The 18908-nt window shown below is 31.8% G+C and overlaps 1 protein-coding gene across 1 annotated transcript in view; it reads right to left on the bottom strand.

The window, feature by feature from the left end:
• Positions 1 to 18908, bottom strand: part of Bche (butyrylcholinesterase) — a 74296-nt gene that overhangs the window by 11242 nt on the left and 44146 nt on the right. The gene's annotated exons all lie outside the window — the stretch shown is intronic.

Below are 18908 nucleotides of genomic sequence, written 5' to 3'. Positions count from 1 at the left end.
AGCTTCTAATTCTATTTGGAATTTCTTTATTTACCAATCTCATGGGTATACATTTGTTCAAAAACTACATAATATATTTTTGTTTATATTTCCAAATCTTTAATTGTGATTTCAATAAAAAGTTGACTCCATTTTTATTTTTAGGTTCATTTATACCTTTCTAGCACTCCATAAACATGATTACCAAGATATCATAAAAATGGCTCTAAGTGGTTAGTGGCTAGTGTATAGGTTTCTCATTAATGCATCTTTATGTTTTTAATATTAGATACTAATCTAGGTTATAAAGATACAAATAAATATGGGACATATAGTTTTCCTCAGGGAATTCATAAGCAAAGACATTAATGGATGCAAAGAACCAACAGTACAAAGTATCCTGAACCATGTCTAAACAAAGGACACTATTTGTCAGAAGAAGGAGCATTCACTACATGCTTGAAAGGAAATTACCTGGAAGAAAGGGATTCTGGTTGAAGTAAGAAGAGAAAATAAGAAACTGAATCAGAAAGGTAAGTGGGGAAGACTAGGGAAAAGGAAAAGAATAGAGAGAGACATAAGTAAAAAATTTGCTTCTTGGTTCAAATAATGATAAAAATATTATTTCAAATTCTAAGGTAGAAGAAGCTACCCTTAGAACTAAAAATTTAGGATACTTTTGTTATCAAATTAATATCTGGTAGCCTAGGTAAATAGTTTAGACTTTAGCTTATAGGGATTTACTATTCTTGAGGGATTTTTGATGAAAAGTCTGTCACGAATGCACTATTTTATAAATATTAATCTGAAGGTGATCTTCACAGTAATTTTTAAAAAGCCTATGGAGTAGTTATAGTTCCTTCTACCAGACACAGAACACTAAATTAATAAAGATAATCAATGAATGCAATCCTTTCTCTTAGGTTTATTTTTACCTTAAGCAAAAATATATACAAACTCCATTTGAAATTTTCTAAGTTTAGTACCTCAAATTCTTCATCATTCAAATAGATCTGTAGATCATTAATAGAAATTTGGCAGTGTTAATAGATCCATGATTTGGGGGGACTTGAGGAAAGGTGTTAAGCAAAAGCCTCTGAACTCAGCAGAGTTATGGAAAGAGAAGCATTCATCCAGCATAGTTCTCAAGTGGCAGGTTTTGCCATCAAGAACTTGTATTGAATAAGCACCATAAATTCATATTTTATCATAGAAGCAGGCATACTCAACCGTGAATTCAGGAGCTTTAGAGATAAATAGCTTCCTGATGGACTAGTTGATTTTATGTAGCAATTGGATGATTTAATAAGGATTATTAATAACCATAGCTATTCAAGCTAAATCAAAATCATAGTAGGATTGAAACCTCCTGCTTTAGGGTGTTATTTGAGAGAGGTCAAGAAGAAAATTTCTCCAGATCACAGATGGCACACTTGTCTAGGAGAATTATGTAGTCTTTTTCTTTTCTTTTAAAGCTGTAGAAACTAACAAGTACAGCTGCTTGAGGCAGGATATTAAACCAGGAGAACCATTGGTCTGATTCGGTACAGCAATTCTAATGTTCCTAAATTGCCCACTTTCCTTCTAATTCCACTCTAATTAACTTATGGCACCGTTTTAACTGCACATTCATTTCTGGCTTCTACAAATGTGACTTAAACGGAGCTGACTTGTACTTGAGTTCAAGAGCAAAGCACTAATGGCACTGCCAGTGTTCATTTAACAAACTTTGTCCTATGATATAACTCATGACATTCCAAATTGTAATTCAAAGATAATAAAATCCCTTTTTCTATGGATGCAGATATAGTTTTCAAAAAAATGATTGAAGTAGCTATTGAATCAATAGAGCATTTTACTCTATAATTTGAAGAAAATCTCCTAAGAATTGAAAACTGAACAAGAGATACATCTCTCTTCCTGTCTGCATCAATTAAAATGTTGTAAAATGTAGCATTTTTCCCAGGTAAACAATTCTGAAACAATATATAATTTTGATTTCAAAACTATATGAAAATTTTAAAACATCTTGGATCGGCTATTTCTCAAATGTATTTTCTGCTTTTGCCACAAAATAAGATGTCAAAGTGATTATACCTGAAAATTTTGAAGAATACTGAAGATCATACTATATTTTTACTCTCAAGTTCTTTTTCTACTTTTTGTTATACCAAAATGATGGAAAGATGCTCTATTACAATTTGCCTCTTATGCAGGTTTAAAAGTTTGTAAGACACAACCTAAGACTGGAAAATAGTCAGACATTATCATCCAATATCTGTGCTCTAGAAAATTACATGCATGTCTTTGATATTTGAGCACACATTTAAAAAAGACATAGAAATGAATTTAAAAAAATGAATTGATATAGGATGACCCTATGAAGATGTATGAACTTAGTTTTATGTATAAATTTTCTTGGGATGATAGTTATCTGAATCTTTCTACCCAATTCTAACACAGGAATTAAGATTTTCCTTGATGAAGAATTTAAAGGCTTATCATTTATAACTTGCTTAACATACTTAATTCTAATTACACACAGCAATTTTGAAATGCATATATTTCAATATGATTTAAAATCCAGTACAATGAATCCAGGTTTTGTAGTTTAAAATTGAAAAAAAAACACTTGAAATATTTTTCTTTCATAAGAGGGTTGACTGGAGACAGTTTACAATGAATAATAGCTTGAAAATGCAAATATTCTTGTATTCATATGAAATATGACAACATGTTTAAATAAAAATATACCTTAAGGAATAGAATGGCTGTAAGAGAATTGGAATTTAGAAAATAAATTCATTAATTAATTCAACCAATATTTATGGAGTATATATGACATAAAATAATTTGAATAACAGGAGATTTAACAGATAAAATAAAACGACTACATATTTCAGTTTTGATTCTGTGAGAAAGAAAACAAGCAAGAATGTGTGTGTGTGTGTGTGTGTGTGTGTGTATATATATATATATATATATATATATATATATATATATATATATAAAATAAGATAGTAATAGGATGTAGAGATGATAAAAATGGGGAATGGGTATAATAGGAAATGGCAAATAAGTTCAGTTGGAAGAAGTTTGTGGTGGAGTATATAATATAGACATTGGAGCCAGTTGCAATGGTACACAACTTTAATCCCAGCTGCTCATGAGGTACAAAGGTCACAGGTTCAAGGACAACCTTGCAACTGGTAACTTAGCAAAAACTTGTCTTGGAAAAAAAAAAAAGTCTGGGATGTAAGTTCATATTGAAATATATGCATTTCGAATGTTGATGGAACATTTGCCTAACATACTTTAGGGCTGGGGTTCAATCTTAAGTACAACAAAATAAATTTTAAATACTGGCCTTTTTAGTTTTTTGAAGCTGATACTTAAATAATTGTTATACATATCAATGAGTTATCATTTGATATTTTGATACATGTGTACATTATATAATGTTTAAATTAAACATCTTCTGAAACATCTATTATTGCTTCATGTTTTTTGTTTGTTTCTGTTTTTGTACTGGGGATTGAACTCAGGGGCACTCAACCACTGAGTCATATACCCAGCCCTATTTTGTATTTTATTTACAGACAGGGTCTCACTGAGTTGCTTAGCACCTCGCTCTTGCTGAGACTGATTTTGAACTCATGGTCCTTCTTCCTCAACCTCCAGAGGTGCTGAGATTATAGGTGTGTGCCAAGGATTCTGGCTTGCTTCATGGTTTTTATGATATAGATCTCTAACATCCCCCAAAGGCTCATGTGTTGAAGGGTTGGCCCCCAATGCAGCAATACCCAATAGTGGAACTTTTGGGAGGTGATTGGATCATGAGAGCTCTAATATCATGATTGAATTAATCCAATGATGAATTCATAGCTGTCTGTTCTACAGGGAGGTGAGGGAACTGTAGAATGTGAGACTTACTTGAAAGAAGTGGGTCCTTAAAGCATGCTCTTGAGGATTATATCTTGCTACCCTGTCCCCTCTCTCTGCTTCCTGGATGCCAGGAGGTGAGCAGTTTGTTCTGCCATCCACTCCCTGAAATGATATTTATTCTGCTTCACCACAAGACCAGAAAAAACAGAGCCAAGTGGCCATCTACTGATATCTCTGAAACCATGAACCAAAATAAATATTTCCACTTTTAAGTTGTTTTTCTCAGGTATTTCGTCATAGAAGTGAAAAACTGACTAACAATGGTGAAAAATCTTTTTTTTTCTAGCTTTTTTATGTACACAGCATATTATTATTATCTATTTTCACCTTATTGCAAAATATCACATCAGAACTTCTTACTTCTTTAGTAACTTAGTACACATTGATCAACTCTTCTCCATCCCTGGCTTTCCCCTTCTCACCCCCATTTTTTGTTAATCACCATACCATATACTATGAGATCACCTTTGTTATATTTTGCATGTTTGTTTTTTTCCAGGTTTCTTTGATATAACCTCTAAATCTTTGAAGTCTCACATCAATCTGATAGGTTATACTAACAAAGAGCCTCCTGGTGAGTACCTAATAGTTTGGCTAATAAGATAACTGAGGATGGAGCTGGTTACACTGATAATCTTAGGGCAGGAACTGACCCTGTCAGAAAGTTCAATATGTGACTAGAGAGTTGAGACTTCTAGCCATGTAATCTTACTATGATGTAGAAGGAAGGAAGGGGGGTGAAGATGAAGATCAACAATGTGACCAATAATACAATCAATCATGACTTTATAATAATATGCCAATAAATATTATACACACAAATCTCTGATCAGCTTCCTGGAATGGTGTGACAGGTGGGTAATGAATCTCCAAGAACAGAGAAACTGTGCATTTCAAGCCTTCTATGCAAGATTGTGCTTTATTTGTTTCTTTCCTTGCCTATTCTGATTTGTATTCTCAAGCTATAATGTAACTGCAATTATAATTAATGAGCTTTTCAGAGTTCTGTGAGTAGTTTAGGGGATTATCAAACCTGAGGGAGTCCATGTGATTCCAGATTTGTAGCAGGCTAGTCTGAAGTGAGAGAAGCTGTAGGGATCCTGAGCTTGTGAATGATGTCAAAAATCTTGGGTTGGATTGACTTGGCAGTATGGCTAACTATGCTCCTGACAGTATGGATAATTAAGCTTTGACTAACTTTAGTTTGAGAAGATTTGCAACATTTAATAGCAAAAGAACTTTTAAATAGGAACTGGAAGAAGGAGTAGGAAATACAGTTATTCTGAGGGAAAGTATTTCAGGAGGAAATACTGGGAGATAAGTGAAAGGAAAGCTATTACATTTTTTTCATACCCTATAGTTCTTTGTGCCTAGTCTTAGAGGAGAAAGAATGAGAGGGTTTGAACAAAGAAAGTATAAGATCACACTTGCATTATTTATAAGATCATTTGGCTGCAGTGTTCGTAAAAAAAATTATAGATGGCTCAAGGCTAGAAACAAAAACACCATTAAGAGATTACTGAAATAATTTAGGTGAGAGATGATGATTGTTTGGAAGAGGGAGGTAGTAGTATAAATCAAGAGAAATAACGAGGCCTTGAATATATTTTAAAGGTAGAGTACTTATGATAGACCAATAGGTAGACATTGTGGTAAAGAGAGGTGTCAATTTTAATGATTCCAAGCATCCTTGCCTGAGAAACTGGAAGAATGAGTGGAGCTACTATACTATAAGAGGTAAGACTACAAGAAGAACATGTCTGGAGGACAATACCAATAGCTCACATGTGGTGGATCTATTTTATGTTTCATTTTTAAAGTTATTTTTAACTGAGACCAAAATGTAAACATTGTATTATTAACCACGTAATGGGATATTCTGATATATGAGAACATTGTGTAATTTTAAATCAGGTTGAAAAATATATATTTTCTTTAACATTTATTATTTTTTTATGATGAAACATTAAAAATACCTTCTATCATTTTTTAACTGTACAGTACATTATTACCTATAATCACCCTACTATGAAATAGCTCAACAGGAATTCTAGCTCCTATCTATAATTTAGTACTTGTTAATCAACCTTTCCCCATTCCACTATGCTCCCCACATTTCCTGGTCTCTGTGAACCACCAACCTATCCTTAACTGCTATAAGATCAGATTTCTCGCTTTCCATACATGAGTAAAATTGTTTAGCACTATGCCTAGCTTATTTTACTTAACAGAATGGTCTTCATTTCCATCTATGTTGCCACAAATAAAAATATTTCATTCCTTTTTACAGTTGAATAGAATTACCTTATGCATGCATGTCACATTTTCTTTATCAATTCATCAGTGCATGGACAGTTAGGTTGTTTTTGTTTCTTACCTATTGTTAATAGGGATACAATAAACATGGAAGTGCTAAATATCTGACCTTTATTGAGCAATAGGAATATAGCCTTTTGTGAGAGAGAAATGAGAAGAGAAGGGAAAGAATGAGGAAGAGAAAAATAATTTGTATTATTGATCCTATTAACAAATGTAATCAAAAGGCAACACATGGCAATGTACTAAACTTTCCAAGAACAAAAATTCTATTTTTTAAGCTCTATTAAAAAAGAACAAATTACATTTCAGTTAAATGAACATTAGAAAGATGAGATATATTTAGCTGCATATCATCTTCTAACTTAAGAATAATAATAGCCACAGGAACAAGAAGCATGCAGAACATGAGGTGAAGTTTTAGCACTACCAATAAGAAAAGCCCAATTATGATATAATATAGCTAGATGTGTGCTATGAAAATGTTGAGTCTGAAGGATGAAAAGATATCCATAATGTTGAACCCTATATATAAGGTGAGAGTTCTTGAGTGATCTCTGGTGTGAGGCATCTTATCTTAACATAATCTTTTTTCTTTTTTTTTTAAACCAGAAAATCTTACCAAGTAGCTTGCACAGATTATTAATCAGCGTTGTGTAACTTAATTAGATTTAAGAAAAAAATGACTTCAGTAGACACAACCATACTTCTCTTTAAATCTAAAAATGTTTCAACACTTTTTACCCTTTTGAAAAAAAATAATTTTAATTTTAAACTATATAAATAAATTTAATTCTAAGTTTATACCTAAAAATCAATTTCTCATTTTAAAGCATGTGTCTATATCTTATGAAAACATTTAAATCTTAATTCATATTTGCAGAGGGTGGTGTACTTAACACACTGTCCTAAATACCTCACTAAAGTAGCTGGAGAGCATCATGAAAACAAATTCATTCCTGATGCTGCTCAGTTCTCAATAATTAGGTTGCATTGCACATCTTCACTTGTTCATCAGCTGAAAGGGCAAAGGGTTGTAGTATACTGTTGGTGTGATGGATGAACAAAGCTTTCATAGTCTGGAAGATCATTCTTTCTTCTTTCCTATGCATTGTTTGTGTAATTTGTTGGAGAGTTAAAGAGAAATACCAGGCGATGTTTATTCTCCTCCAGCTCTCCAGAAAATGAACTAGGCTGAATACTAGATCAATTTAAAGAGAAGCAGAAAACCTTCCTCCCTCCCTCCCTTTTTTCTTTCTTTCCTGACTCCTGTGTTATCTTCCTCCCTCCCTCCCTCTCTCCCTTCCTTCTTTCCTTCTTCAGTTCTTCTTTCCTTTCTTTGCATCAGTTTGGCAAGTATATCCAGTTGTCTTGCCTAATTTTTAAATGTGAAAATACACACTATTTGTACCTATTTTTGTGTTCTAGTGAGAGCAAAACAAATATTTCCATTTGGAAGCAGTCATAAATCCCAGAGGAGCTATAGCCCAATGATCTGCAGAAACTTGAAATGTACTTTCGTACAATGGCATTAGAGCATTTATTTTAATAAGGGAATAAGCTTTGCATTAAATATGATTAAATGTAGATAAGAAAATAATTCCAAACTTGAAACAAATTGACTTAATTTTTTTTGGCCTTCCAAGTTCTATCAGTTTTGCTCAGTTCATGTCTGTTTGCTCTAGTCTGTGCCATAAAGTTGATGGCAGCAAGCCCACAGTTTCAGGAATGGGCTGAGAAAATGCCAAGAAAAAGTCCTTAGTTCTGGAGTAGCATTTACAAATCTTAAAATAGATTGATTTTAAAGAAATACTTGAACATTAGAAGGACTTGGGATTAAAGATGCTCCTGAAAATTATTATTAGGGCAAAGCCTTGATTATTATGTTTTAAATGTGTATTTTAAGCATATCAAATAATTCTTGAATTCACAGTTATATTCATTATATCATGATTCATGGGTGGTACTCATATTTCAGTAATCATCTCCATTAGATTGTAAAGGTCCATGGGAACAGATAATGTCTGTTTTGTTCACTCCCACAGCTTAGGATGGTCAATGCTCCAAGAAAAATCAGTTTCATAAAGATTTTACCTACCTTAGCACTTGTTTCATTGTGAAAGCCATTGACTGATTGTTTTTGAATGAAACTTTAAAGTGTTCAGAATGATACTGCATGAAATAACAAATTATATTCTGCCTGTCTAAATGAAACAACCAAGTTGTTTTTTTTTTTCTTCTCATAAAAAATACTAGTGTGCATGGTAAGATATTTTGACATTATGTGAGACCTATTTCAGAGGTGTGTAAATAAATAAGAATGATATACTTCAACAAACCTATTTTGAAACTCTTTTTTATTATCTTTTAGACATTGCTGTATGCACTTTTTATACAATAACTCAATCCTCACAACTGTTCTTTGAAGGAGGTAACATTATTATTCAGATTTCATAGAAAAGGAAGCTGAGGTACATAAAGAAACTTTTCCCAGTTCACACAACTGTAATGGCTAAGACTTCAAACTCAGAAGGTTATATTCCATGATCCCAAAGTCCACAGTTACAAAAGGATAAATCTGATGTTTCATGGTTCACCTAAATGCCTCAAATGAACATTAGAATTTTTATATTGCTGTTTTCTAATGAAATGTAGTTTTATGCAGTTTTCAAAAGCAAGATATGAAAGCATTCAATTTTCAATGACAGAACCTGAAATATTAAAATGTTTACTATAATAGTCATGGCTGTAGGTGACTATTTCATCTTCTTATTTCTTTATTACATATTCAGAAGGCATACCCATAATATCTCAGAGAATGTTGGGTACAATTTGATAAATGAAACATTTTAAGCTTTCAAGTTGAAATATTTCTTTTTTGCTTTTTTTTTTGTTGTTCTTTATAAAAATTCAACCCACTTTTCAAAATTTGTTCTCTATTTAGTGTTGTATCTTCCAAGTGGCACAAATCTCACCTTGGACTCATGAGAATAGTATTACCCTACATTTCTTCATGCTTTTGGAAAAGATATTACTATTTCAGTCAAATTTTCAATCTGAACTTTCTTAAACCTAATCTTCTGATACAAGTGGTACATTGTGAAGGAATTTAGGGAAAACATTAAAATGTTAAACCCAGTGTTACTTTATGTGTAAATATGCACAATATCTAATGTGCAAAGAAAACTTTTAGGTAACATAATGAATATAGTGCAAACTAAAATTTTAAATACATTATGCATATTTGATTTTGTCCGTATATCTCCATATAAGACATTGTTTCTAGGAAAAGAAATGTGACACAATCAAATGTGCTATGTTAAGGTGCACAGATAGCAATGGCACTATTTTGGGGGAGGAAACTTTCAGCATAGAAAATGCTTGAAGTTTCAATGCCATACATCTGTGAACAGAATGGAAGCCAAGTCCTTCATAGTGAAGTTTAAAGATGAGCATCTAAGCAAATAGAATTTCTAATCCTTAAGATGGTGCTGCTTATGAAATAGCCTTATTTTCTTTTAATGATTAATTTAAGATACTTTACTAACTGGTGAAAACCTTTGATGAAAATAACATTAAATCAATATTAATAATATAAAATATAAAATCTCATTTGTTTTTCCAATAATTCTCATATTAATTAATTGACAAATAATTAGCCAACTAAAAATTATCTACATTTTCCATAATTTAAACTTTTATGATGTCCCATTTTAGCATTCAGTTTTTTTATGACTAAAGAATCCTAATCTTAGCTGGGTGCCTTGGCATACGCCTGTAAACCCAGTGGCTGGGGAGGCTGAGGCATGAGGATTGCAAGTTCAAAGCCAGCCTCAGCAAAAAGCGAGGTGCTAAGAAACTCAGTGAGACCCTGTCTCTAATAAAAATACAAAATAGGGCTGGAAATGTGCCTCAGTGGTTGAGTATCCCTGAGTTCAATCCACAGTACAAAAAAAAAAAAAAAAATCCTATCTTGTCACCAGGTAATATAAAACTATGTTAAGATAAAAGATTTTTTATTTTCAAGTCATTTCAGTTAACTGTTTCATAGTATGTCTACTACTTAAATAACTTTACTTTTTGGTCAAAAATAAATATTATGCCTTTTGAATTAAAAAGTAGTGGCTTCCTTGAAGTAATACAGCCTAATCTCCCACTTATCTTTTGTTTTCTCTACAATAGTGGTAGAAAACTAGTCTAACTTCAGTTTACTTTCTACAATGGGATGTGTGCCACTTGTTAGACAAGGAGATTCCAATCCCTGAAAAATGAATTCATTACTAAATGTAGTTGGAAAAATAGATCTATATTAAAGACTTAAAATAATTACTAGATTTTTAAAAATTGGTGGTTTACAGATATACATAAAGGTGGAATTCACTGGGTATATATGTAGTAGATTAATTTCCTTCTGCTGTTTCTTTTGATGTGTGAGAAAATGAGGTTACTCTTACCTGGCATTGTATCATATGCTTGTCAGAAATTGTTGCTTTTTTTTTAATAATCCAAAATAAAATGCTGAGTTTTTTTTTTTTTTTTTTTTTAAGAAAGCTCTTTTTATTTATTGGATACTATTGTCTACACTGTACCAGGAACTTGTCTGTAGGTAATGAATATAATAGTGGACAAAACAGAGTATCTGACACTAGAGATTTACCTATTGAATCAGTGGAGATAGAGAATAAACACACAAGTTAATATATATTATAAATATGGACAGCAAAGAAAGCAGGATAACCAAGTAACTAACTTGAAAGATCATATAGTAATTTGGAACTGGTTTCTGAGTCATAGGAGCTATGAGCTCAACTAAGGAAGGGTATTGGAAGCAAAGCTTCCTTCCTTCCCTTCTTGGCTACAGTCATGTGGCTTTTACTTGAAAACTGAAACATGAGAAGGATGAACAGCCTGGACTTTGCAGTATTCACTGATGCTAAATACAGCTCAGGCAATTCCTCCCAGACTCTTTTTTACTGACAGTGATGAATGTGATTTCTGAATGACTTGCTAATTACAGCTAAAGCCCTCAGGGAATTTTATTTCTTATGTCTAAAGCAGATGAGTCATACTAAGAACTGCAAAGGCAATTATTTATTTATTTTTATAATTAAAACAATTACAAATCTAAAGGAAATGTACCTTGGAAATTGTCTCATGAATATTATGTAAAATCTTATATGAGGAAATGATTAAGAAGCAAAAGCATGTTTTATGTTTAGCTCTATAGAAATATTGTTATGATCAGGTATTAACATTTTATATGAACAGGTAAGAATCAAATAAATTGTACATTAACATGGCATAAATAATGAAACATAATACATAAAAATTAGTAAATATAAAGACTTTTTGAAATTGAAAATCATAAAATATCTTCAATCTAAGGGATGGAATAAGAGTTCATGTACAGCATTGAGGTTGGAAGCCTTGTAAAGAAAATAATAAATATTCCTATCAGAAAATATTTACCTTAAGTTTTTAAGTTTATTAGTAATATAAAGAGTTCTGAACTGTTATTATGGACTCCATAGTTTAAAAGCAATTATAAAACTAATAAAAAGGTAGAACTTTTTTAGTTATGTCAGCTTTGGGAAATTTACTTAATTCTCTAATCAGTGATTTTATTTACAAAATAGAGATATTAATGATCGTACAGACGGATTATAAAGAATATGTATAATTTTTATGTAAAATGTTTAAAACTTGTTCTGGATCTTAATAATAAATTCAATAAGTGGATGAATGGATAGAAGGAGAGACAATGGCAATAATGATGACAGTAAAAACGTTCCTTTGACCACCAGAGCCAATCCAGAGGTTGCTTGCAGACTTCCCCGCACTATATACATAATGTTATGTATCCATAGTGGGTATATATATTACCCACTGGACAAATTTTTGCAATAAACTTGTCAGATGGCTTTTTATTAGGAAAATAGACACACAGAGGAATTAATTAGCTTGACAACTCTGTGGTAAACATGAACTCCAAAATCAAGTGTGTCTCCCTCTAATATTGCATTATAATATTCTGGAAGTTCAATTTGAAAAAAAAAAAATTTTTCCTGTGGATTTGAGAAATAAAAATAAAAAATCCTACTCCAGTGTATGTTTAGATTTTCAGCTTCTAACATGAATTATTGAAATATTTTTAGTGTTCAAAAGTAATAAAAATGCAATTATTGCATCTGCTAAGAATGTTTATAATTTAAAAACATCATCATCCCAATAATATTTTAGGAAGTACCTTCCTTCACACATGTATCTACCAGTAACTCATATTATTATTCAAATGGCTTGTACAGTGATGAAAGTGTTCTCCTCAAGGTAGATTTTAATTAAAATATTTATTTATTTTTATACTGGATCATTTTTTACTACTACAATTATTTTACCTTATACTGTAACTTTCTCTTTTAAGTGTATAGTTGAAAATATATTTTAGGTAAGTGTCAGCTTCTTATACTATTGTTAAATTAAATGAACAGAGGGACATTAGCCTGAGGTTATGTCTGTACTTTGTATTGCTAGGGAACAAAACATGATCTACTTTATTTAGCATGTAAAAACATCAAACATGAAATATATATATATATATATATATATATATATATATATATATATACACACACACACACACACACACACACAACACACACACACACACACACACAGCTATGCTTCAGAGAAGCACAGGTAACCAACTGATCAGACTATGCCCAAATAAGACAAATGCTTCATCATATCATGTTTTAATAAGACAGATATCTAGCTATAGAGAATCAAGTGTTTTCTCTGATTTGTTTCCATGTTTAGCTTATAAAAGCTTGGTGTTTGCAATGCATTTTGATCTTACGGGACCTCCTTCTAGTTCTGATTGTTGCCCAATTCATGAACTGTTCTCTCTTCAAATAAACTCTTAAATTCTCTTTGTTCTCTCAGTGATTCTCAATGGGAAGGTAAATAAGAATGAGAACAAAGGAGTAGTAGAAGGAAGAAGCTGTTTTAATCCTCAACACCACACAGTCCTCTCAAAAGCACACTACCTATCTCTTTCAGTTTAGCTAAGGTTCCTGACTTGTTCTTGTTACCGTATTAAACCATAAAGTGGGGAACTACATGATACATGGTTTAAAATCACAGGCTTTGCATCTAGAGACTGCTACTTTAAAGTAGTTGCTCCTACATGAAGTTATTCACCTTTTAGAGCCATTTTACTCCTTAATTTTTAACAAGTGATATCAAAAAGCCAAGTGGGCAGAAATGTACTCAAACATGGAGAGAATCTAAACAGAGGTTGACAAAGAATATGTCTTATAGGCCCTATAGAAAATAATTTAAAAAATTGAATTTTATTGTATATCAAAATAGATGTTATGTAGGCAGAGGTAAGATAAGGTTTATATTTTGAAAACATCACTCTAACGACAATGAGGGGAATGAACTAGAGAGAGGAAGAGAGGGACCAGGGAGAATGGTTATTGCAGCAAAACAGAAAAGACTCCTTGGTGGCTTAGATTACCCTTGCACATGAAGATGGTGCGATCTAAATTTTTTTCATATGTGTTTTGAGGCTGCACTGATTGAACTTGCTGGTATGAGGTGGAGAAAGGATTAAAAAAATTGCAAAGAATTTGGCTTTTTGATAACTAAATCAAAGAGTCGTAAATGGAGCTACAAACAGAACTCACAAGTGTACATATGATATTTAATGCCATGGCAATAGATGAGCTGACTTAGGAACAAATATAGAAAAAGAGATGTAAGAATGAAGCTCTGGGGGAGATTTAGAGGTAGGAAAGAGGAGAAGGATATTTTCAATGTTTTTTTTTACACATTTATTCAACAATTATTTTTGAATACTGATTATATACCACATAATGTTTAGGTACTGAGAATAAAGTTTGGATAAAAGCAACAAACAAAATATATCTTTCTGGAGCTGATATTTTGGAGAAAAACAGACTTGATGATGAAGAAGATCAATCAGACAAATAATAAAAGCTAAGGGGACCAAAAGCAGTAGAAGAGGGAAATGTTACATGTGTGAGAATCTGTAGGAAGCTTTTAACTCTTTGCATTTATTTGTTTTATTCTGCAGTACAAAATCAAAACATTGTAATAGTAAGCAATCAGCATGCACTTCCAAGAACAGAGAATATGCTTCTACTTAGCTACAACTACAACATTGTCACATCTAATATATTTAATATTAATATTTTTATGTTACCTAATGCCCAGGTTATCATTAAAAATATGTAATGCACATAATGATTATAAGCAAGATATATTTTCTTGAAGAGAATTATGGCTTGGTTATTTTTGAAAGGTCAAAGTGACAGAATTTATTGATAAACTGGCTGTGGAGAATGATAAAAATAGCAGCAGCAATATTAATCCTGAATCTTTCCGCATAACAAGTGGAAGAGTGAATTTTTTTTTAATATTTATTTTTTTAGTTGGACACAATACCCTCATTTTACTTATTTATTTTTATGTGGTGCTGAGGATCAAACCCAGGGTCCTGCACGTACAAGGCGAGTGCTCTACTGTTAAGCCACAACCCCAGCCCTGAGTATGGGATTGTTTTTATCTGAGATAGGAAAGCCTGTAAGGAGAATATTAAACTTAAATCACAGATATATAAAAATTGAGATATTCATTAAATATGTAAGCGAATATGTACGTAAGGCCCAGGGCTTCATGGAGAAATTGTATCTGTATATAACTTTGGAAGGCATCAGTAGTTAGATGGTAGTTAAAGCAGTGTTACTGCATTATATTTCCTATGAAAGAAATACATAAAAGTGATGTCTGAGCAATGAACATGGGCATTGCAATATTCAGTGATGTGAAAAGAAAAAAAAACACAGTAAAAAAAAAAAAAAAAAAAAAAAAAACTAAAGAGCAAGGCTAGAAAAGTTAGAGTAAAGCTGGTGAGTTCAGGTTTTCCATGACTCATTTGAAAAAGAGGTTTCAAGGAGGAGAAAAGTAGAGATATCAAACACCAATATAGGTTAACAAAGATGCTTGAGACATGATCTTTTGATTGGCATCATGGAAGTAGTTTATAGGAGGTGACTGGGATAATAAAATAGTTAAAACATAGAATTAGAGGAGAAAAGTAGATAACTGAAAGAGGTATTTTATTTAGCAATTTTTCCTCTCAAGTAAAATAAAAAAAAAAACTAGGAAAACAGCTATAGAACAATGTGAAACTATTCTTTTTCAGAATGAATAAGAAATATAATTTTCATTAGCAAACATACAAGAATGAATCAGTAGAGATTTAAAAACATTTAAAAAGTGATTTCAAAATGAAGAAGAAAAGAAAAATAATTTCAGCAAAGAGCTTACTGTTGTGAATTCATAGACTCTCCAGGATGAAAATGGGTAACAAGGATAGCACAGACATTACAAGAGGGGGGTAGAGAGGGGCTTGTATATGGATTTGATAACTTTGTTGATGTGGTAGACTCATTGATCCTAAATTTTGTTGTTGTTTGTATCGTTGTTTCAGTGTAGGAAGCAAGTTTATAAATGAAAATGTGATGGAAGAAGAAATTTCTGAGCTGTAAGAACAGAAAAGATATTCTTTAGAAAAGATGTGAAGAATGTACTAGCTAAGAACCTATAATACTTGGCACATTAAACACTCTTAAATTTAAGGTCTTGAATTTATTAGCACATTGTGTGTGTTGTGTATGTTTCCATGTAAATTAAGCTGTCTGGTGGTAAACACATATTTAGATTTAAGTAAGGTTGTGATTTTCACTGGTGAGAAATATTGAAAGAGGCTAAAGCATTGAACAAAATTTTGGCATGAACACTGAAATGATATTAAATGTTACAGGATTTATAGCAGAGAGAAGGTAAGTAAGCAGGATACTAAAAATCATCAATGAATGAAAAGGATTCCGCAGGATTTAAGCAAAGGACAGCAGGAAGAAAGGGGTATGATGGGTATCATCTGATAGAATCTGCTCTAACAGAGTTTCTTTTGAGAAGGAAGGAGTAATGCTTTGGAAATGCTAAACAGCACTCAGGCGACATATATGACTCAGTGGTATATGAGAAGTAGAATAAAAACAGCTAGCACTTGTGAAGGTTGATAGTTAAATGGAACCTTTAGGATCAGCCAGACATTACTTAAAGCCAAGCAGTTAGGAAATGTTTAGTAGTTCAAACTGCCAAGATTTTTTTTCCACCCCCCCAGGCTGGGAGTATCAGAAGCACCCATGTTTTGGAAGTTTGGAAAATGTGGAAATTTGATTAATGCAGATTTCAGATTAGGTTATTAAAGGAACACAAATGCATTTCCAAAATAATCTTTTAATATATCTTAATGGCATAATCTGTTTTATTACATAGTTTGCATATGGCACATGATGTTTGTGCACTCATGTGTGTGTAGACAGATGGAGAGAGATTTCTTCTGTCATAGTGCTGTAAGATTTGAGATATAGCAGGGTGAATGACAGCAATGACCTCAATCATTACTTATAAAGGTCATACTTTCAGTCCTTGCTTTGCCAAGTTATTTTATTTCTTTTTGAGAAACTTACTTTCATTGTCTTCAGAAATCACACATATTCTAATTTTACTTATGGTGACTTTCAGTTCTCCACATACTCTAAACTCAGTAAAGGCCCTAATTCTTACTGAGGCAAAAACAAACAAACAAACAACAACAACAAAAAAAAACTGTTAACATTCATTGTCCTTCTTTTTTACACTGTCCATATCCATCCAAGCAATCACCAAAGCCCATGGGTTATCTGCTAATCTGCTCAAATACATCCTTTGTCTATTTTTCTTTATTAAGTTCTGAACATTATCCCCTAATATAGACCATTATTATTGCTTTCCTGGGCCATGTGACCTGTTTCCATATGGTTCTTCCTCTCACCTTTCTTGCTCCCTTATAGGGCATTTTCTCTTTATACAGAATTATCTTTGTAAAAGCAAAATATGATAGCATGCTCCCTTGAAATTAATAATAAAAAGGGTTTCACCAGGCATCATTGGCATGTAATCCCAAACTAGCATGGTTTATAAATTTGTAACTTGATGTTTTCACAGCTCTCTAGATTCATGTCTCCCCACACAAGCCTTATTATTTTTCTTGCTTGTTTTAACACCTCTAGGTCTTTGAATATACTTTTAATCTTCCCAAAGAAATTTTTATCTGCCTGAGAAAAGGTTTTTTTTTTTTTTTTATGATTCTGGGACTGAATTGAGGTTGTGCAAGCTTGTGTTCCCCAGTCTGTAATTAACCATGATATGATCCTCATTGTAGTGGCAAGTTATTTATTTGCTGCTACCTTCAGCAGTAAATGGTAGGCTCTGTGATATAGGGCTTTCCTTCATTCTGAATATATTTATGCTGATTGCAACAACATTTAGCCCAGTACCTGGCTTATTATGGGTGGTAATCTATGAACATTGGTTAAATTAATGAAGTTTTTAATATACTATACAGATATGAGGTAAATTTAATATAAAACTCAATTTTTTAAATCATCATTTAAGTTCATAATGTTGAATAAAACAAAAAGGGACTAGAACCAGATGTAGACATAATGGTATAATTATATCTTTATGATCATAATTATGTAGTTTATTTTAATCTGCTTGAATAATGGACAAAATAGATGAAATACTGTTCTTATTATTTTAATTATCAGATTGGGTATTTTTGTGGCAGTATTGATTGTGTACAACTCAGTGTTAGTTTAGAGAGGAAAAAAATAACATGGCAGAACACTTTGATTTTATACAATTATAAATAATGTTGGTCTCTCTTTGTGAGTTTATGTTAAATAAATAGAACCAAAATGTCTTTTGTTGCAGTCTAGGGATGGAACCCAGGGAATCACACATGGTAGGCAAGCATGCCATTGCTGAGTTAATTTCTTAACCTTAAAACCTCTCCTTTAAATAGCTATACATGGGGCTGGGGTTGTCGCTCAGCAGTAGAGCATTTTCCTTGCAAGTGCGGGACCCTAGGTTCGATCCTCAGCACCACATAAAAATAAAAATGTGAAATAAAGATATTGTGTCCAATTACAACTAAAAAGTAAATATTAAAAAAATTGTTGAATGAATTTCCTCCTACACCAATTATTAAAAATAAATAAATAAATAAATAATAAATATACAGATTTTGTTTCAGAGATTATTCCTTTGTTTTATTTCTTTGGTGAAGAATAACATTTACATACTTAATAATTTTCATTTCTTCCTTAATTAAGCTAAAAGTTTACAGAACCAAATGAAAATGTTTAAATGTGTTCCTCACATTAATTAGAAATTTCCAACATTTGCCATTTTTCATAAGTTAAAAAGAAACACCCTGAATATTGAGTAAATTATATTTGAACTATAATGTTTGTCTAACTTTTGTGTATTGTACAAGATGCAATTTTTATGAAATCTTTCACTAGAAGACATATTCTTTTTAAAATAAAAGTAATATTTTCCCAAATTCTAGTGTCCAATAAATTTCCATAAGAAATATAGCTAAAGTTTTCTCTCTCTGGAACACAATAATATTTTAATACATTTAAAACACTTATAGCTGTTTTAAAAACAGTTATCATCAGTTCAGTAAGTATAATGAAATATTCATTTAAAAATAATTGAGATCAAATAATAAAATTATTAAT

The sequence above is a fragment of the Marmota flaviventris genome, chromosome 8, assembly GCF_047511675.1.
Source record: "Marmota flaviventris isolate mMarFla1 chromosome 8, mMarFla1.hap1, whole genome shotgun sequence".
NCBI classification, from domain to species: domain Eukaryota; kingdom Metazoa; phylum Chordata; class Mammalia; order Rodentia; family Sciuridae; genus Marmota; species Marmota flaviventris.
The sequence above is the reverse complement of the archived record's forward strand: the minus strand, read 5'-3'. Positions and strand labels throughout refer to the sequence as shown.